The following is a 23069-nucleotide window of genomic DNA, read 5'->3' as shown; positions in this document are numbered from 1 at the left end:
TTAACTTGATGAACGTCAGGGTGGGGAGTAAAGAGTTACATTAGAAGTTGCCCTGAAAAGAAAATGTCAAAATGAGATATGCCAATTATTTATTTAGGGGAAAACAAAAAAGAGTGGAATGTGTCTAAAGGTTAAAGATACATATGTAAACACCAGCTGTGAAAACAGGTAAAGGCTTCCTGAAAATGAAATTAAACAAACAATGGAAAACAAAACAATTGGTATGTATGGGAGGCATAAAGGGGCAAAGTGGCAGAGCCTCCAGGATGAAGGGCCACATTATGGATGTTTGAATGAGGTAATAGACATCAGCAAATTATAATGACAATAATGTAGACACTATTTTAAAATATTGACATTAACCCTTTTCAATGGAGAAGGCTAAAATTATTAAATAAATAAGAAAGCAAAAGGATGTTCCCAATATAATACTTAAATTTGCATGAAACTAATCCTAATTTGTAGGACTTTAAGTTCATGGTCATAAACACTATGCCTTGTTGGATATTTTTAATTTCTAGTAAAATGTCTATATTTGTGATGTAGAAAAGTGAAATTTTTTTGAAATAGAGCACGAATAGAGGTAGCATGATCAGGAGACTACTGCAGTGATCTGGTGAAGTATGTTGGAGGAAAAGACAGAGTATTAGCCAAGGAGGGAAGACAGAGGAAGAAAGTATTTCAAAGAATGACAGATTACATATGATGATTATTTTAATAGGTTTAAAACAAAGAAGGATAAAAAAGGAAACAAGTTTCAAACTTCGACTAACATAAAAAGTAGCATTTATATTAACAAACAATTCAAAGATGGATTTGGTCATGATGAATATGTAAGTTCAGAACAATAAGAATTGTGATGAATGTGGTGTAAGACTGCCCCAGAAGGGGAGACTAGTTAGGATTCCAGTCTTACTAAAATCTACAGTTTTAGCAATTTTGAAATAAAGAGTATTATTATTATTATTATTATTATTATTATTATTATTATTATTATTCCTGAATAGGTGAAGTGTTGTACCATTTAAATAACACCACACTTTCTCCATTGATTTTTTTGTAAATGACTTTATCACACAAGAAAAATGATAAGCCTGAGATGATGGATTGGTTAATTAGCCCGGTTTAATTAATCTACAATTATTTACTCATTCTTCAATATACACATACATCAAAACATCATATCATAACCCACAATTTTGTAACATACACAATTATTATTTCTCAATTTGATTTTTAAAGAATTGCCAAAACTTTTAAAACTTTTACAAATCAAAGTTTCTTTGATTATAAAACTGTTTTAAATTTTCATTGGTGAGCTTTCTACATTAAAAAGTTATTTTATAGAAGGGTAGTTTGTGAAAGAAAATAATTTGTGAATAAATATTTATTTCTATTAAGACCTAAACTATATGGACAAAGAGGAAAGTCATGTTTTGTTTCACTTTAAATTTAAAATATCTACAAAATAATTTCCTCCAAGTGAGAACATTGTAATTGAAAAGGTACTCTTCAAAAGTGATACAGAAAATATGAGTTTGAAATTCTCTCTGACTGGCCTCCCTGTATACAGAGTTTGCAGTTTGACAATGTTATATTGGATTGTGATAAAATCAATTAAAAATTAAGTTATTCATCTTAAACTTAGCATTATATCAAGTTCAGAAATTCCTTATACCATAACTTTGAGTTTCATTATTTTAAATTTTACAATGATTACTTGATATTTAAAACTCAAGATCTGAGTTAATGGATTTTTTTATCTCTAGAGGTAACAAAGATTTCTTTGTAGTGTTCTACTTAAAAATATCTTTCAAATAGTATGCATTGAAAGAGATACATTTATTTTCATTTTTATTTCAATCTAGCTTTGTATGATGTATAAATGAAATTGTTAAAAATATTTAGCAAAACAAAACCTGAAATGTTTAGTTTCCACTCAATGAAAATAAGATAGCATATTTGTAGTGATATTGTCTAGTTGATATGCCAAAGTTATTTTTACTGTAATAATGCATGTGTTTACAGAACTCTTCTTTTTTACCTCTTTGAAGCTTCATATTGACCAAGATAAAGGAGATGGAAATTTAAAATACATTTTAACAGGAGATGGGGCTGGCAGTCTGTTCATCATAGATGAAAATACAGGAGACATTCATGCTGCAAAGAAATTAGACAGAGCAGAAAAATCCCTCTACATTCTTCCAGCCAAGGCTATAGACCAAAAGACTTGTTGGCAGGTGGAACCAGAATCAGATTTTATCATTAAAATTCATGATATCAATGACAATGAGCCAATATTTACAAAAGACTTATATACTGCCAGTGTTCCTGAAATGTCTGGAGTGGGTAGGTATTTCCTAGTCAACTAATCAGTATGTTTGTTTGCTAAATTATATGAGGATGTGGTTATTACATGTGACCTCTTTCATGATAAGAGCTGTAACATAAAACTGCTATTTAGTGTAAACTTCCTATTTAGTTTCAATTACTTGTACCTTAGAGTCTCTTATTACATAACAAGTTACTGAGAACAATTATTTCATTGCATTGTCATGGATACCTTCAGCTCTATTCAATTGTCACTCAAATGAGAGCAAGTAGAAGACTTTTCTATGAGAAGGGAAAGGAATAATAGTTCAGGCAGTATTGGACAATTTTGCTTGCATTATTTTGAATTACAAAACCTAATGCTTGCATTTGACAGATTTCTTCTGAAGCATTATCTCATTTGATCTTTCAAAAAGCTTTTTTTTTTTTTTTAAGAAGCATGGGAAATAAAACTTTAAATCCCCATTCTGTTAATTAACAATTCAGAATTCACAAAGATTTAGCAACTGGATTAGTATCAAATAAACTGGTAGCTTCATGGGCAGGATTCCAGGCTTTTTTTTTCTTGTTTTTTAGTTTATTTTTGTTCATGTTCCACTACTGAACAAAGGTTTATAAATGAAAATGAAAATAACTTTTTCTCCTACTACATCTGCATAAGATTTTAAATTTAACTCATTAATATTCAAATATTGTATCTGAGTAACTACATTTAACACTATTCATGTAGAAGGTTTATATTTGTTAATAAGAGTAGACGCTTAAGTATAAAATATTTCTTAAAAATGATAAAACTTATAGTATAAAAAATATACAAGCTGCATATGAGGATTTATAGTCTAAAGTACATATTTGATTTTATTATAGCTAGCATAACTTTCAATCTAAAATAACTTCTATGTAGGTAAAAAAAATACTTGTACACATTTTTACTGAGGATTTTATGTAAAATACTTGTTAAATATGAGTATCTGGCAAGAAGAACCAAGAGATAATAAAAAGTAATTTCCTCTAATGGCAAATAAGATCTCATTTATTTGAAAAAAGTGCTGTTCTATTGTTTTGGGGGGTATTTTCTCCAATAATATAAAAAGGAGTCCTGTGAAATCATAAAGACTGGAATAAAACATGAGTGGATATGTTTTCTTTAATATTATTCTTATATCTGTTAGCCTGGTACAGTTCCTTGTATTGGTCTATAGTGTTCCATCACAAGGGTAATTTAGGTACACATCGTGGTCTTTTTATATTTCATATGAGAGTACATTTTAAATTATATTCCTCTTTAGTATTTAATTTACTATTGAATTGTTTTCAAGTGATGTGGTTTTTGATAATACTCTTTAAAATTTGTAAAACATTTTATATGCGTGATATTTTAACAGATATTTTTACATTTTACAATACCAAAACATATATTTTTCTTTCTTCAGAAATATTTGACATGTATAGGAAATTCAAAAGCACACAAAAGATAACATAAATATTGTAATATGAGAAAATTTGACTATAGTTGATTAAAATATAAATATACTTTAAAAATTTCCAAAGCATTACTTCACATTTTAAAACAGAATATCATGAGACTATTGATATTTAAATTTTAAAAAGCCTGTATTTTCTCCTGAATTCTATAGTGATATTTCATCTCTCACTCTATACATTCCTACCATCTGTCTGCCTAATCAGATTCTTCCTTATACAAGTATTCTAATCTAGATTATATTAAGTACATAAAGGCATCAAGATTGAACTAAGCATTTTGTATGTATGTGTGTGTGTGTGTATATATATATATATATATATATATATATATATATATATATATATATATATATATAAAGTCTTCAATGACTCAGTTCTTCATAATACAAAATGTAAACTTTATGTGTGAATGGAGGCTTGTAGATTGTCTCATTCTAAAACAATTCCTGTATTTCATTTACAGAAGATTAAGTTGTAAGCAGGGCAACCTCTGATCAGGCTGTAAAAATGAGAATTTTTTTACCATTGCCAATTGCACTCCATGATAGGAATCCACAAAAACGTTACACAACAAGAAGTTATATGACTCTAATTGAAGCTAATTAATAAAAATTTTAAAATGCACATGAAAAAAATTATACAGATAAATCCTGATTATTTTTGTAGGGTATAGTTATTTTTCTTTATTACTGACATTGGTGAATGTATTGCTTCTATGGTCCACTAATTGACTTTGTGTTTCTATTTTTTAATTATCTTATTATATAAAATATAGTATGTCAAAGGCACTATAATTTTGGTTTACATACTTTATTTTTTTAAAGAGAGAGTGGAGAGAGAGAGAGAGAGAGAGAGAGAGAGAGAGAGAGAGAGAGAGAGGGAGAGAGAGAGAGAGAGAGAGAGAGAATTTTTAACATTTATTTTTTAGTTGTTAGGCAGGCACAACATCTTTGTTTGTATGTGGTGCTGAGGATCGAACCCTGGGCTGCACGCATGCCAGGCGAGCGTGCTTCCGCGTGAGCCACATCCCCAGCCCTACATACTTTCTTTAATAAATATGTACACATGAGTCCAAAAGAATTAAGGTGCCTTGCCCAAAGTACAGAGTCAGCTCATTGCTAGCCTAGACTGATAATGAAAACATAGTTTAATAGATTCAGAAGTAGCTGAACAATCTCACTGTCTATTTTCTTGCACTGTTAGTTATACTTGTCTAAAATGTAATTTGAAAATCTTCTATTTTATTAGAACCTGAGTAAGCACCCCTAAATAGCATTTTTAAATATACTATATTAAATCAAATGCCCCTCTCAAATTAAATCCAAATAAGAGTAAAGGGGAGAAACACTGTGTTTTTCAATATAATTTTAGGTACTATTATACACACTCATACACACAATATCTAAGTAAAATGTAGATGTATTTATGACCTGAATTTATGTTGTTCTTTGTTGCAACTCTCATACCTTTTTTTATTTGATCTTTTTAGTTATACATCTCAGTAAAATGTATTTTGACATCTCATACCTACATGGAGTGTAACTTCCCATTCTTGTGGATGTTCATAATGTGGAGTTACACTGGTCATGCATATGTATATGAACATTGGAAAATTATGTCTGATTCATTATACTGTTGTTCCCATTCCCATTCCCCTCCCTTTTTCCATTCCTCCTTGTGCAGTTCAGCGAAGCTCCACTCCTCCCTCCATCCTGCCTCTTGTGAGTCAGCATCTGCCTATCAGAGAGAATATTAGGCCTTTGTTTTTTTGGGGACTGGCTAATTTTGCTTAGCATGATATTATCCTGTTCCATCCATTTACCAACAATTGCCAAATTTCATTCTTCTTTATGCCTTAGTAATATTCCATTGTATTCCACATACGATTTTTATGAAAATAAAATAAAATAAAAGATGAACTCATCATAATTATTGCAAGTGAACATATTCTTTGTTTTTATTTGTACAAGTAAATAATTTTATGAAGAAAAATTAAGGGGTGATATCTAGGAACTTCTCAGACTATGTATTACCCATATTAAGAGTTTAAGTACATGTGTAATTTAATTTTATATATATATATATATATATATATATATATATATATATATATATATATATATGAAATAATGCACAAAAACTGACCTCCACTTTTATTTGCATTATATTAGTGATTTTTATTTAATCAGTGGGTTGACAAACTACAAATAGCTGAAGAGGAAATGAAGTTTAATAGAATAAAATAAAATCTCTCACCCTCCAAGGATTTCCTTCAGTGCATCTCCTTTACATTTGCTTTTCTTCTGAAAATATTTGTCACTTCCTTTCTCCCTCACCAATCATTGTCCTTAAATTTTCCCTCTCTTTCTTTCAAAACCACATATCATATTCCATTTTAGCTGTATAATTAACATACCCCATTTACTTAAATGTGCATGATTCTAATGAGCTCATAAAATTTGAAATGCATTAACATCTTTTTTTAAATATATATATATTTTAGTTGTAGTTGGGCACAATACCTTCATTTTACTTATTTATTTTTATGTGGTGCTGAGGATCTAACCCAGGGATGCATATGTGCGAGGTGAGTGCTCTACCACTGAGCCACAACCTCAGCCTCTGCATTACCATCTTCTGATTAAGCCTTTAAACTTGATAATACACAAATATATGCAATTACAGAAAATGGGATGTACTCCTATTAAAATGTTAGTGTAAGTCCTTACATTTTCCTTTTTCCATTTCTTGTGGTCAGGTTGCTCTTGTATAAATTTGGTAGTTTGGCATGCAAATTTTCTCAAAGCCTGGATATTTCCCTAAATGCACACTAAAAGATTTAGCCAGTCCTCCTCCTCACACTGGGTAATTTTCCAACCAGTAATTCCTCTATAGTTTTTGATAGAAATAACACAATCAACAACTTCTTCAGGTCCTATTTCAGTCCTTTTTTTTTGAGGTCTACTTGCTCTGGATTCAATAACATATCCAATAATATCCATAACACTACACAGAACATTTGATAAAATATTTAGAAATATTTAGAATAGACTAGTTACGGCTAATTCCAGTCTTGTAATTCCCAGGTTTGAAATTTATATTGAACAAAAAACGGTTTTAATGTTTATGTATTGAATTCATGGGTTGTTTTAAACAGGTGCCATTGTACTGTCTAGAAATATCATCCCTATTTTTGCTGGTTCCCCCATGCCATGAATATTTATGCAAGGGGCTCTCCCCGTAGGTCCCCAAGTCAATGACTGTCTTAGCTGAAGGCATAGGCAGAGAGTTAACTTGGCCAGTACTATAAGAACATCCATGGAAGAGTGAATAGTTATTTCCTTCTTTTTTTCTTTAATCTTCATCACCTAATTGTCTCATAGGGCTGAGATAAATTCAATATGTTTTATACAGGAGTTAAGAGGAATGTCTTGGGACAGAAAAGGACAAAAACCATGCTACCTGTCTTATTTTCCTTTGGTTCCTCCAGTTCATGGATCAGTTCTGTTCTTTTTTCCTTTATTTGATCTCACAAATTTTTTAATATCTCTCATATATATATATATATATATATATATATATAAATTGTAGGTGAGTTTATGTACATGCATATTTGTGAGTGTATACACACATACATACAAACTTGTATGTAAAAAATATATAATATGCATTATGTAATATATAAGTGCAATATACATAAAGGGAAAAATAATTTCTTAAATGTTTTATACAATATAATAGGCCATATATATTTTTTCAATATTACCGTGTTTATTAAAGAAGACTAAAAGCAGTAGAGTAGTATATTCCTTTCCCAATACTGTTTGTGTTTAGCAGTTGAAAATTATTTTAAACTAGTAATTTTGATAATAGCTGAGTAAGCTTGTGCACAACTATTTTTCTCTATTTTAGTTTATTCATAGCTGTACTTGGATTGATAGGTAGCTGGTTAGATACATAGATAGGTACATACATACTGCATAATACATTGATAGATATTTAGATATGAAATCTATACTCTTTGGTTCATTTGCATTTGAAAAATAAAGAGTTTCATTTTCTATTGAGTGAACTAGCTGAGTTAGTTGGAATTGTATTTTGAAATTCAAATCATGTTCAAAACTGTATATTGCAAATATAATTTTATTTCTGCCTATAAGGCATAGAAACAGAAAGTTCCCTTTTGTTTTATGGACAGAATGTATTCTATAAAGTGAGATAGCCTGAATTTGTTTAACTTCCCCTAATTTAGTTCATAAGCATAGAGGAGAACAACTAGCATTTTGGGGTTACATTGTGTGATATAAACCTTTTTACTTTTATATTTCATCCATAAAGGTAATGCTAATGAATATTTCTTTTACCGCCAAATAAATGATTTTGCTTTTCCAAACACTTAATATAAAAATTATTATTTGATTAATTTTTAATATTTTTATGTGATTTTCTATTATGAGTTTAGCTTTTGTGTGTTGAATTTTCTTAGATATTAAACATTAGCTTTATATTAAAGAGAGGAATTAGCTAAGGGATGCAATAAACATTTTTGATTCCATAACATATTTTCTGTTTAAAGAAAGATATTGTATACGAAATTCTTCTAAGAGTTTTCCAAAAATAGCAACATCAAAATCATGCTCAATTTTTTGAAATAAGAAATGTGATATTTAATTGTCACCTAGTCCTTGTTATATTTTCCCATGTTTTATATTCTTAATGCAAAAAAAATGAAGAAAATTTTGAAAAATGAAATTTTGAAAAAGAGATATAATAGCCAAAGTGTATTTTACATTAACCTGTCTTCATAAATACATGCAAAATTAGTTTAACTGTGCATCATTTTACTTTATTACTAAATAATGTTCACTGTTAAGAATCATTACATTTTTGTGGAAAAAGAAAAAACTATCCATCCCTTGTACACCAAAACAATTGGTATTTTTTTTTCTTAACTTGTTGGTATAAATAAAATATTAGAGGCATGTCATTAGCGTTTACCAGTTTCAAAAGCATACTTAACTATTACCAAGAATCTGAGGGATGGAATGTGAATATTATAGGGGTGTTCTAGTCTTTCAGTCACATGATGGGGGTGATTTGTATTCTCTAAACTTTCTTTTTTCTTAAGGCCAAGCATTTTTTCACAAGTTTAAAGATCACACACCCATAAAATAGAACAAGCAAAACTTTTTCACCATGAAAATATTATTTAAAAAGTGTGAAAATGTGGGACTGGGGTTGTGACTCAGTTGTAGAGTGCTTGCCTAGCATGTGTGAGGCACTGGGTTGATCCTCAGAACCACATTAAAAAACTAAATAAATAAAATAAAGTTATTGTCTCCAATTATGACATATGTATATATATATAAAATAGTGAAAATGTACAGAAGATTTTTTTTACCTGTACCCATAGTGAAACATGAAAATGTTTACTTACAAAAAACAAAAGGGACAAGTAGCACAGGAAATGTCCAAAACTTGATGAAATAACTAATGGAATTTTCAACATATAAGCAAATCTTAGTAATTTATAGTTCAATGATATCCAAATGTGAAAACAATTCTTATTTTAACTCACTTGTACTCACATATGATTAAACAAAAATTTAAATATAAATTAGAAAACAACTTAGATGAACTTTCAAAAATTACTGAGGAGAAAACTAGTTTAAACTTTTGGGTGAGGTTGGATAACTTTTCAATGATAAATCTTATAATTGACATGGATCTAGTGACTATGTAGTGTTTCCTGTCACAGGATATATCAATTCCATTACAGATGAGGAGAGGTTTTAGTGGGTGAATTCAAGTTATCATTGTATGTGAATCAATTTAAGAAAACATAAACGACTGTTCCTGAATTAATGGGGTACTATTGAAATGATTTGATGGGAAATGAGTTGTTAGTGTTAATCTCAATGGACATCATATTTATTTAATGAAATTTGCATAAGTATATGCATTCAAAATTGAGAGATATTCACTGCAATTTACTTAGAGAAGTTTATGAGTGAATAATATATATGGTGTATTAGGATAGATGACAGAACCAATGAGGAATTCACTCAGTCCTCAAACATATTAATATCTGAGTAATATAATTAAACTTGAAAAGTTGTGTATAATGTACTTAAAATGTTCTACAAAATCATTTCACTCAGGGGAATCCATAGTAGGTTTCAGTTAAGATTTCAAAATTATTCTTTAATCTTTATAGCAATTGAGTTAAAAATATGTACATATTTTTATGTATATATACATTAAAATGTATATATATATATATATATATATATATATATATATATATATACACACACGTGTATGTGTGTGAAACAATTTATATATTCCATTTGTTTATCTCCTAAAACTAATTTTTAAAGCACTTCTAGTTTTTAAAGGATTGGGATTTCTTACTAACCAAAAATAAAGAAATGTTTGTAATATAAAATTAAATAGATATCAGTATACATTTTTTAGAGAATTTTACTAAAATTTTTATTTTAGTCTTTATCAGTAAATACTAATAACTGCATTTTTAAAAATTTTTGCATAGTACAAGTACACAAGTACATTTTTCCAATTTGGAAGTATTTACGTGTTTGTATTTGGGAGCTTTTTGTAGGTACATCTGTTATACAAGTAACTGCAACAGATGCAGACGATGCCAACTATGGAAATAGTGCCAAAGTGGTCTACAGTTTATTGCAAGGACAGCCATATTTTTCAGTGGACCCAGAGTCAGGTAAAACACTTATGACATGGTATATTTCTCATTATATACATCTGGATGTACTGATTTCATGGAGAAAAACCCATGGGAAAAATCTTTCGGTTTTATGAATTATGTTGAATTAATTGTGCATTGAAGGATATGCTTAATCACACTGCTGTTTTATCTATTTGCTATGATTAACTTATATAAAGTGAATCTTAAATAACTTAATTTTAAAAGCCAGTGGTTTAATTGTCTTTTTTTTTCAAAAGGCATAATAAAAACTGCATTACCAGACATGAGCAGAGAAAATCGAGAGCAGTACCAGGTGGTTATACAGGCCAAAGATATGGGTGGCCAGATGCGAGGCCTTTCTGGAACCACAACAGTGAACATCACTCTGACAGATGTAAACAACAATCCTCCTCGATTTCAACAGAGTAAGGAAGGTTTAGTGATCTCTTGTTGAAAAACTTGTCAAACGTACAATTATTTAAATCTAATGTTTGCATTATCAGTTCACTATTAATTTATGCAAACTATTAAATCCAAAACCCATCCCTCTACTCACACACACACAGAAGCACAATTTCTTTCAAACTGAGAGTGATGGGTATCATTTTCTTCATTGGGTAGGCAAAGGGTCAAAACAAGGACATGAGGTTCTTTTGTAGTTTGGGCTTTTTACTATTCTTTTCTACTTTTTGAAGTGTTGGAAAACGTCCCATGCTAAATTCTGTATGATCTTCCTGATTGGAAAGTGGTCTGTGCAGTTGGTCTGATTGGATCCTATTTATTTATTTATTTATTTATTCATTCATTCATTCATTCATTCATTCATTCATTCATTTAGTGGGAATTGAACTCAGAGGCACTCTGAGCCACAATCCCAGCCCTATTTTGTATTATCTTTAGAGACAGGGTCTCACTGAGTTGCTTAGTGCTTCACCATTGCTGAGACAGGCTTTGAACTTGTGATCCTTATGGCTCAGCCTACCCAGCCACTGGGATTACAGGCAGGTGCCCACGTGCCCAGCCCCTGACTAAATTCAAATTCTATGTCTCACACTGGTCTCTGTTGTCATGTGTGTGCATAAGCATTATAAGCCTTTGATAATTGATCCTAAGCAAAACTTTAAATTTTAACATCTCTGAAATCAAATGATTTATGAAAATGGGTTAAATTGGCCACATTCAATATTTTTATAGTGAATTATAGAGTCATGACTTACCAAGGTTGTGTGTGATGGCATGTATTGATACTGACATTGTTAAACATGTGATGGCATACTAAAATTGAATAATGTCAATGCTGTTGAGTCATGAAGATTAAATTATTTAATTCCCTTTTGGTTGAAACAATTTTAGGATACACTTTAAAACATGGATATTTTGTATCTCTTGAGGTCCTACAAAAACACATTTCAATTATCTGATTAAAATTTTTGACTCTGCAGTGTGTAAAATGATAAAGAATTCTTCCTTAAAATTCTCAGTTGAGGTTCGATTTAAATTCATATTTATTTCAAACAATAAAATATTTTTTAGGTTGACAAAATGTGAAATATGTGATGCAACAGTTTTGGTGAACATATTCATATGATTAATTTTTAAAAGTGAATTCTGCTGAGAACATGAATAATAAGACCAGGTAACAGAAACTTAAACATTGCATTAAATGTTAGTAGTGTTTACTAATAATTTTATTGTAAACTAAAATTGTAAATTGCCAAATTATTGAATGTCTTGCCACTTGTTAATTCTAAGATCTGTTAGAATCTTAACAAATATTTTAAACTATGATAGTACTAATAAAATGCTGAGGACTAGATCTTGAGCTGAAGGAATTACAGACAGGATTTTATATAATACAACAATCTTGTAATTAAAATGCTAGAATTTTCTTTTTCATTTTATAGATGAAAACATGGTTTTCATAGTTTAGAAAATTTAATTACCTTGCACAGAAGGACAAATTAAACTCATACAGTGGACTTATAAGCTTATATTTTTAACTATCAAACACTGGAAAAAGAATAGACTATGAAGTCAGAGACAACTGGCATTTTCCTTTACCTAAATTTGGAGGATGATTTTCTTGAACCTGATCCTGAAGATAATACCTACATTGTTATTTAGAGGGAAAAAAACTACTGTAGAGAGCATTTGACTATACTGTTCAACACATAAAAATATTTTAAAAAGTATTATTTTTACTTTAATTAATTTTTTTGGGATGTCTTTCCTATTGATTCTTGAATACTTACAAACTAAAACACTTTCAGGAATGACAGAATGTGAGGTATTGAATGGGTGGGTCTACAGAAAAGATAAACAAACAAACAAAACAAAATCTACTAAAAATACATTAAATTTGAAACAAATAAACAAAAAATAAAAGTGAGGGGAGCATTAACATTGATCTCTGCAGAGTTGTTTTTCTATTCCTGATTTAAAAAAAAAAAGAAGAAACACGTATTTTTAAAACAATTGCATTGATGTAAAAATATATGATAATAATTTTGAATCTCCATATAAGCAATAAATATTTGGTTTTTATGGTCTTTTAAATAAATAATTTTAGATTCTAATATCACATTTCCCATATGTAAGTAGCTTCCCAAAACTTATATTTCTTACTTACAAATTGTTTGCCTTTATATATTCTTCTCCTAACTTAATAAATCTATAAATTCTGACAGCTTAAAATTCAATAATATGGAAATCTCTTCCAATTTAAAATTAATTTATTTAAGTAAAAATGAGGAGAAATGACACAGTTTCATCTTCTAAAAAGGAAATGCCAAAGCAGTACTGATTTAATTTACAGGTACATATTAGTTTAGTTCTCCAGAGTCTGCACCTCTTGGAACCCATCTCAGAAGGATAAAAGTCAATGACCCTGACTTGGGGGAAAACGCTGAGGTGGAGTACAGCATTGCAGAAGGAGAGGGAGCGGACATGTTCGATGTCATCACTGACAAGGATACACAGGAAGGGATTATAACTGTCAAACAGGTGTCTTTTTGCTGTCTTCATTTTTCCCTTGAGTGCTTTTTAGTTTATTCTTGCTTCTCAGTAAAAGAAGGAAAGTCTTGGATTTATTTTTCTGTATCTTTTATATGCTGTCTACCTTTCACGTAAGTGGGAATAGTTGTGATTTCACTTCAAATAAGTAAAGCATCTTTATCATTCACACTCATACAGTGGTTTGAAAGCTCAATTGCTTGCATTTGTAGTAGACAGCCATCTAACTAAGTTAATACTAAAAGTACCTGTTTAATCTCTTCTTATGGGAGAAAAAATAAGCATGTAGCTATCACTGTTATTTCACACAGTTTTTAAAATGTTCTAATTTTAGCTGTAATGGTTTATATAAATAAATAAAAGATAAAAATGATATGTGTTTTATGTTGATTATATTAATTTTTAATGCATTTTAGGGAACTATTTTGAAACTTTACATGGAATAATGTAGGTCAGTATTATTTTACATTTTACTCAAATGTTACAGTCAAATAAATGAAATATAAACAATTTTGCTCTAAGATTTTACATCAGTCCACTTTTCTTCTGGTTTTAATTATGTATAACTTTAATGCCAATAATATATAATCATTATATTCATTAAAGAATGTCTCATTTATCTGTGCCTAAAAATATCGAAGTACAATACTGAATGTGAATCAATCTTATTTGCATATTCCATTATATTTAGTTAAACCTGTAAAAGTAAGTATGGGGCAAAAGGAAAAAAAACTGCAAATTTATTTTATACATTATTTAAAATAAATTTGTTTATATATACAATATTTATATATAATTAACAATATTATATATAATTAAGTATATACATATGTGTGTGGGTAAGTTACTTAGTCTTAATTGCCTGTATCATTAAAAAATCAGGATTTTATATCTAGAAATTTTCACCTATGGTTATGGCTTGTAAATTGTGCCAATATTTTCTTGTTTTATCTAATTTCAGAATTTAGACTTTGAAAAAAAATGCTATATACTTTAAGAGTGGATGCAAGTAACACTCATCCAGATCCCTGATTCTTACACCTGGGACCTTTCAAAGACACATCTGTAATCAAAATATCTGTGGAAGACACAGATGAGCCTCCTGTGTTCAGTAGACACTCCTACTTGATAGAAGTCGATGAGGATGTAAAGGAGGGTAGCATTGTTGGACAAGTCACAGCATATGACCCAAATGCCATGAACAATTTAATTAAGTAAGTACTTTCAGAAGAGTTATGTTTGCAGGTATATAATCTATTTTCAAGCCATCTGGAGACAAATGTGTTGCACAATGTCAGTCAAACACAGAAATAAACACAGATTACAAACCCTTAGTTGAAATGTTTTTAAGCCAATTAGGTCTATTATTTATTAGAGTCTTACAATTCTAGATATTACTATGATATTTTTCTGGGGATGATAAGATCAGGACACTAAGTATTTAAATAGCCCAATAGTGACAAATTTGGTTCTTAAAAAATCAGGCAGTCTATCTAGCTTCAGGGTTAGTCAGGGATTTGAATCTCACTTTTGATTCAAATGATTCCCCATTGCTCTTCTTTATTAAATCAAAATGGATGTAAAAATGATTTAAGAAAGAAATTGGAAATATACATTTCTCTCCTAAAAATATAAAGCTATGCACTTTCAAAAAGAGCCACTAAACCTACCTTAATTAAAATTTTGGTGAAACATTGCACTAGTTCATCATAATTCCAATATGAACACTTATATGTTCATACACTACAGAATTACTAAAGAAATAATGATATATAAGTCAATGGAAAGGTTAAAGTACTAACAACTAGCAGACTATAATACTTTTCCAATACTTCAATATTATATTCATTGTTTCAAGCTTTAAAAAAGTATAACTTTAATGCCAATAAAATAAATAAATATAATAAAATATATTTATAAAATTATAAATTTACATAAGAAAAACTTCAATGATTCTTAGAAAAAAATTTTCTTAAGGAGAATGGGAATGTAATTGATACCTACATAACTATGAATAGGACAGAAGGGTGCTGATGTGTAGATATGTAGAGGAAGTTAGAAGTGACAGAAGATGTAGATAAATAATACCTTTTCCATTTAAATATGTGGCTAGTAAAATACCTATAATTTCATTTTTCTTTAAATTGTACTCTTAAGAAAAATAATTGGTTAGATGTTTTTATGTCATCCTTTACACATAGAATATTAATGAATATATGTATTACCTAGTTTTTATTTTAGGACTTTCCAAATATGTCAATTTGCAAAGTAATATTGCTGCACAAAATATATTCTGGTAAAAATTCTATTAGTTATTGGCATTAATATACAATTGAACATGTTAAACTTTGTAACCAAGAATTATTCTAGAATATTTTATTCTGTAGGTTATAACTAGAGCTTAAAATTTGGTTAGTTTTAGGTTGAGTAGAAAAATCATTTACTAAATCTCCCTATTTAAAAAGTAAATGATTGTTTTCAAATTTTATATTTTGTTTACTATTAAACATTATTTTTATGAGATTCATTCTAGTTTATACAAGAAATATTTTACTCTTAAAAATATTTTTTAAGGGCTGAAGTTGTAGCTCAGTGGTAGAGCACGTGCCTCACAAATGTGAGGCACTGAGTTCAATCCTAGCACCACATAAAAACAAATAAAGGCATTGAGTCCATATACAACTAAAAAATAAAAAATAAATAAATATAATAAAATATTTTTATAAAATTATAAATTTATATAAGAAAACATTTACTCTGAAAAATATGATTATCAATATACATAGAAGTATGCCTATCAGTATACTCATATTTTTATCAATATACATATATTTTATCATTATAAATGTCCATATTAGGGACTGGGGTTGTGGCTCAGCAGTAGAGTGTTCATCTGGCAAGTGTGAAGCTCTGGGTTTGAGCCTCAGCACCACATAAAAATAAATTTAAAAGGTATTGTGTCCAACTACAACTAAAAAATAAATATTAAAAAAAATAAATTCCCATATTATTTAAAACAAAGCCTTTAAATAAAATGAAAAATTAACAGTTTTCTATGATTAATTTATCTGTACTAGAATGTTCATTTCTAATACAATGTGAATTTTTATGTTATTGAAATGGGACATGCTTATTGCCTTTTTGTCCTCATATGTGAATATGTTCAAACTCAGTGTTTAAAATGCATCCAGGTTCTTTGCAATGCTCAAAGAGAAACAAATGCTTATTTCTTTTTTACTTTTATATCACATATATTTGGAACTTGATAAGGGCTTCACAAATTTGGCAATTATCCAAAAATTTGCAATGTATATGATAGTACCAATAACACATTGTAATAAAATGTTCTTATAGTGAAAATAGAGATAGTTTGGCTGTTCTACTAGAATGATGGATTGGCTTTTCAGTGATTGGTGTTAACATTTTTTTCCTCTAAAGTCTCAACTTGATAGCACCTTCCTATTTTTAAAGAAAATAAGAGGTTTGCCACATTAGTAACTACAAATGCTTAATGAGTGTCTGCCTTTGATGGTTTAGGCCAGTTTCTAAACATGTGGTCTAGGTTTAGTCATACCTTCATTTCTCCTTAGCATTTGATATGAACAAATTTTTTTGATAGAAATCCTACATGTTCATTTTAAAAATAATTACTTGTACCTTTTTAAAATGAAAGTAATCCACTTTTTAAAATTTGTTGTCAATGACAGTGTCTCAACATATTTAGATAATGAACCATCTTATTGTTTGACCATTAAGCATTTCTGAATCATAAGGAGATCACATCTTAACAGTAGTCTGTGGATCTTTCCTAATTTGTATCCTATATTTGCATATTAAGAAGTCAATAAATGTTGCAAGAGGCATGTAAATTATTCCATGACACCAAGGTTACTTGTTCATTTACTCAGGTGAGGTGTCTCATCAACCTTTATCAATTCTTAACACTCCTTTCTGCAGAAATATTTTCATCTCATCACTAAATTCGGCACCAGGCAACAATGTGTATGTTTTATTAGTCAAATCAAATTATAAAATTTATAACAGTTAACTACCACACTTTGTCTATTTTCTCCATTCAGTTATTTCTGTTTCAATGCATTTGTCTTACTATTACATTATTTTTTTCTGTTTATATTGTGGATACCTTGCTTTCTTCCCCGTCCCTGTTTCTTTTACTTACAATATGAGGTTATTTATTTGAGATATTAATTTTACATTTTTCTTAAATATACATCATAGTGATATAACTTTCTCTTTTAGCATAGCTTTAGGTGTGTTTACAACAATCTAATATTAATATGTGGTCTTCCTCTTTTTTAATTATTGTTTTTTAATTAAAATATAACTTGTATTGTAGATAGATGGTCTTGCTTTATAACCCAGTTTAATATTATTTCTTTTAAATGAAATGTTTATCCTGTGATTTTTCATACTGTTAAGTTTGTCATCTTGCCACTTTTTTTCTGATTGTTTCATCTTTTCCTTGTTCCCTCTTATTTTGTGCCATATTGGATTAGTACAATATTACAGATTGCTGGTTTTCTAACAGTATGGTAAATATTTTGCTCTGTAATAATGTTTCTTCCTTTATGGAATTTTTTGTTCCTCATGCTGCTTTTAATTTTTCAGTAATTTTAATTCAATTGATTGGAATATGACTTACAATAATGGACTTCATTTCCTTTTTGCTTAAACTTTATTGAATTTCTTGGATGTGTGAATTTATATCTTTTGTGAAGCTGGGAAAATTTTTAGGCATTGAATCTTCAGTTTCTTAACCCATCTTCTTCTCCTTCAGGGAATATAAATGTTATTAGGTCTCATGAATGTGTCTGTCATTTTGTATATACCACATTCCACAGCATCTTCAAATTCATTAATTATTTCTATAATGTTTAATCAATTTTAAATCCATGCAGAATATCTATATTTTTTAATATTTATTTTTAGTTGTAGTTGGACACAATACCTTTATTTTATTTATTTTTATGTGGTGCTGAGGATTGAACCCAGAGCCTTGCACGTGCTAGATGAGCACTCTACTGCTGAGTCAAAACCACAGCCCCAGAATATTTTTTAACGTACATGCATTGTCATTTATTCTGTAGATGTTTTATTAAGATCACATATATATGTATACTACACACATATATGAACATATATATACAGAACACAGATAAACATCTTTTGAATGTAATTTTGAGCTAATTCTATCAACTGTGTCATCTCTGTGTTGGTTTGAATTCATAGATTTTTCTTTTCACTCATGCTTTCCTGTCTTTTGCATGCATGTAATTTTATTCGATTATAGACATTGTGATTTTTACCATGGTTACTGTTGTCTAAGTTTGCATTTTTATGAAAATTCCTGAGCTTTATCTGATGTAGTTAAGTTGGTTGAAAGAGCTCAGCCCTTTTGGAACTTTTTCTTGTGCTTCCTCAGCAGCCCTTAGTGTAAGCCTATTTTTGCTCCATTGTTCACAATATCTGCTTGTTTGAAATTATATAGTTTTTCATCCTGTATGATAACCAGCAAAACTATCTCAAGGTTCATAATATTCCACTAATATTCCTAGTTGATACTGTGTACCCTTTAATTCATAAGATAATTTACCTTCATAGTGTTGTAGCCAAGTTGGATCCTCTTCAGATTTCAGTCTTCGCCTTCTCTCCAGTGCTCCCTGCCAACTTTAGCCACTGTTGTCTACCTCTACCTCTCTGGGTTTCTACTCACAATACTATAGGAACCTAGAGGATACTCGTGAAAGTTCAGGAGGTCACCTCCATTTTTTCCCTTCTCTAAGAATTGCTGATTTCTGTTGTTGTTGTTGTTCTTCTTCTTCTTCTTCTCCTCCTCCTCCCCTTCCTCCTCCTCCCCTTCCTCCTCCTCCTCCTCCTCCTCTTCCTCCTCCTCCTCCTCCTTTTTTTGTAATACAATGGAGTGGATTGTTCTTTGATGTTGTTGTAGTACATGGACACAATTCCTTTATTTTACTTGTTTTTATTTTTATGTGGTGCTGGGAATTGAACCCAGTATCTCACACATGCTAGGCAAGCACTGTACCACTGAGCCACAACCCCCAGCCTCTAAATGTCCAGTTTTTTAAACATCATTGTTCACTTGCAATTTGCATTTTTTTTGGTGTTTAGTGTGTATGGGAAATCCAACCCCTATTATTCCATTTTTGTCAAAAGAAAAATGAAAAATTATTTTAAAAATTGTCCCCGAATTGTTTAAGTGTACCAATTCATTTTTAAAAACACAGGAAATTTTGTAGCAAATAAAACATGAAATTCTCTGTTACTCCTGTATTACTTTACTGCCCTTCAATTAAATATTCCATCATTCAAACAATTTGTCAATCTATCTCATTTTTATATCATTGAGTCCTTTAGCCTTTGTATGTTTTAAATTCTGTGTGTTCACTTATGTTCCAAACTCAGTAATTTTTTTTATAAATAATGCACTATTATGTCAATAATACATCATTGATAAAAATTTAGATTGCTTGGAGCTTATATAAATATATATATTATAGATTACACATAATATACACATATATATGAGATCACACATATATAATATATATAGATTACATATACATGTTCTGTATCAATATATGATTACACATATAGATTACATATAGAGGTAACACATATTTTGTATATATTTTAGGCATATATATATACATTATATATATATATATATATATATATATATATATATATATATATATATATAATATATATATGTACAATATTCACCTAAATATAATAATTCACTGAAGGTACAATTTCAAAAATAAATTTCTGTGTCAAAAAGATCTATAGTCAAATTTGTATTCTTGTTTCACAGTGTTAAAAATTGGTTTTCACATTTTTAAGTTTATAGTCCTCCCAGATATTGGCCTTGGATAGAGAACTCACATCCTGGAGAAAAAACAATGAGAAATAATTTTACCAGTAAATCTGAAAAAGTGCCTTTCAAAGAAAAATATTAAAAGAACAAATTAATCTCATATTATATTTCTTAAATTATATTGCCAATTCTGCCCCCCCCCCCCAAAAGCATTATAGACTGAATGCTATTAACATGTAAATATATGGGGAAAAATACTTTAGAACTCCAAATATAGTATGAAGAAAAATCAGTATTAATTCAACAGTGAGTCAACAATGTAATTTGGGGCAGGGGGCTGGGGATTGAACCCAGGGCCCCCCATGAGCTAGGCAAGTGTTACATCAAAAGCCCATGTAGAAGTCTTTGCTTTGTCTAATGCAATTTAGAAAGATGACTAAATGACTGTTTCCTAAATGCAAAAACAGGCTGCAATTAGCATCATGGGGATTCATATTTTTCCAGAAAATATTGGGAACTACTTCTTCCTACACCCACCCCTGTAAATCTGTCATCAAACATATTTTCTGAAATACATATGCTACTTGCCACATGAAATTTTTGTTACAGTTAGCAGCTCTTGTCACCTCTGCTTCACCACATTAGTTATCATGGAGTTACTTATCCCAAGTTGTAGAATCAATTATTGCTTGACAAGGTCTGAAAGAACATCATGCTTCATTTCACACCTATTTTATGCTTAATGTATTTAAAATTCAATGATTTTTTGAAGAAATCCTTTATACTGCTGTTAAAACTAAAATAAGGTACTTAAGGCAAAAATTTTGTTATGCTTCAACAAAATATATATGATTCCAACATATACAAAAATATGTGCATAAGTGCATTTATATATAGTGGTGTTTTTATTTCAGAGGGTAACATAGTAATGGTGTAACAACAATACTAAACTTAGAAAAGAATATTCTGAATTAATATAATTAACAAACATAAAAAGAATGTTAAACATCTCTAGCAATTACAGAAATGCAAATTAAAGCTACACTGAGATTTCATCACACTTGAGTCAGAATGGAAATTCTGACAAACAACAATAAATATTGGTGAGGATGTGGGAAAAAGGGTACACTCATACATTGCTGGTTGGATTGCAAATTGGTGCAACCACTCTGGAAAGCAGTATTGGAATGGAACGAGGAATGAACAACCATTTGAGTTAGTTATCACACTCCTTGGTGTACATCCAAAGGACATAAAATCAGTATACTACAATGATATAGCCAAATTAATGTTTATAGCAGCTCTTCACAAAAGCTATGCTATGGAATCAACCTTGTTGTTTATCAGCAGATGAATGGATAAATAAAATGTGGTTTCTATACACAATAGACTGTTAGTTAGCCATAAAGAAGAATGACTTTATGATATTTGCCAATAAGTAGATGGATGTAGTGACTATCATGCTAAGTTAAATAAGCCAATTCCGCAAAACTAACAATTGAGTGTGTTCTCTGATACATAAATACTAACCCAAGGGAAATTAAGGGAATAGAGGTGGTGATAAGAATAAGACAGACAGTGGAGTGAATCTGACATAACTTTCCTATGTACATCTATGAATACATAACAGTGAATCTCAACATTATGTATATCCATAAGACTGTGATCTTAATTAGAATAAGATATATTCCATGTTTTTATATAAATAAGTCAAAATAGACTCTATAACTAAAAAGAACACATAAAAATAGAGAAAGAGAATTATAAGTAATTTCATCATATAACAAACATTCATGTTTTTAATCATTTCATGGTTCTCAGCTATGGAAAATTCATAAGTAGAAGCTAGAATGGAAAGAGTAGATCCATATCAGGACTCTATTGACTTATTGAAAGAAGTAACATGAATTAAATAAAAGAAAAATAATGTAATGATAAGCTATTATAGCATATTACTGATTTGACCTCCTGTCTTAACTCAGTTTCCTTTTTACTTGTAATTTTTTTAGTAAAAAATTTCAGGTATATGATATGGGTTTGATTTTTAATGGTAGAATATGAAAATGGAAAGAAAACAAAAAATGGAATCTAGAGATTGGCTACAGGTTCAGTTCTCTTTGCTTTATTTCACTTGTTATTTGACATCCAATGGTTGGATCATCTTTCTAGAACAGGCATTCATACACAAAAAAAAATTATGCCGGTGTTCTTTTGTAACTTACCATTCAACATTCAGTGTAGGGAAATCAATAATGTATTACTGCTATTATAGGCCTTCTGCTGGGACAGAGAGAGAGGTTTTCTTCTGTGTTAAGTGTTTATCAAGCTCTTTCTGCTGGTTTGTTGTAATCCAATGTATTTATTATTAATAGGTAAACCAGAATGTTCCTATTCTGTGTTGAAAATAGAACTTGGCTGTTAAATAAAAGAAAATTACTTTGGGCTTTTGACAAATAGTGAGGCATCATTTGCACTTACGAAATTTGCTAAATATAGACCTGTATCATTAACAAAGTAAGCTATTTCTAAATTGTTAAAGTGATTTTCCTCTATGATTCTTAACTTAAAAAGCAATGTCTTTCAAGGTTAAACCTTGGAGTAGGGGCAGACAGAAACACATCCATTTTGATCCTACTAAGCTACAAGACGGTCAAA

At 29.7% G+C, this 23069-nt stretch overlaps 1 pseudogene; it reads left to right on the top strand.

Moving 5' to 3' along the window:
• LOC143641225 (cadherin-9-like) overlaps nucleotides 1-23069 on the top strand; it is a 72825-nt pseudogene that overhangs the window by 35444 nt on the left and 14312 nt on the right.

The sequence above is a fragment of the Callospermophilus lateralis genome, unplaced genomic scaffold (assembly GCF_048772815.1).
Source record: "Callospermophilus lateralis isolate mCalLat2 unplaced genomic scaffold, mCalLat2.hap1 Scaffold_91, whole genome shotgun sequence".
In the NCBI taxonomy this organism is placed as follows: domain Eukaryota; kingdom Metazoa; phylum Chordata; class Mammalia; order Rodentia; family Sciuridae; genus Callospermophilus; species Callospermophilus lateralis.
This window is presented reverse-complemented; position numbering and strand designations above follow the sequence as displayed.